Genomic DNA, 463 nt, shown 5'->3' on the forward strand with positions numbered 1-463 from the left:
ATGGTCCTGGTTAAGAATCCTGAACAGTGAAGTACAGGAGTTCTTGAGGGAACAGAGGAAAGTGGAAGGATTGCATCCATCCCACTGGCCTGTCAGCACCTGACTTTCTTTCCCAGCCTAGGGTTGGGCTAGCTCCAGAAGCACGGGAAGTTTGACTTCTGATGGGAATTAGGAGTTAGGGATCAGGGGACACTTGGGTGGCTCTGGTTGAGCGTCTGCCTTTGGCTCAGGAGTCATGCTCCCCACAGGGAGCCTGCTTCTCCCTCTGTGTCTCTCATGAATAAACACATAAAATCTTTAAAAGGGGGGGGAGGGACTCAGAAACTGCCTCATTAGATAAGCTCTTAAACACCTGGTAAATATGAAAGGGAAAAGCTGTGAGACCTGGAATTAAGATGAAAAACTTAAGGATGAAGTTAGGTTTCACAAATTTTTAAGTGCTTAACAAAGGCTACCAAAGCCA

The sequence above is a fragment of the Canis lupus genome, chromosome 25, assembly GCF_003254725.2.
Source record: "Canis lupus dingo isolate Sandy chromosome 25, ASM325472v2, whole genome shotgun sequence".
In the NCBI taxonomy this organism is placed as follows: Eukaryota; Metazoa; Chordata; class Mammalia; order Carnivora; family Canidae; genus Canis; species Canis lupus.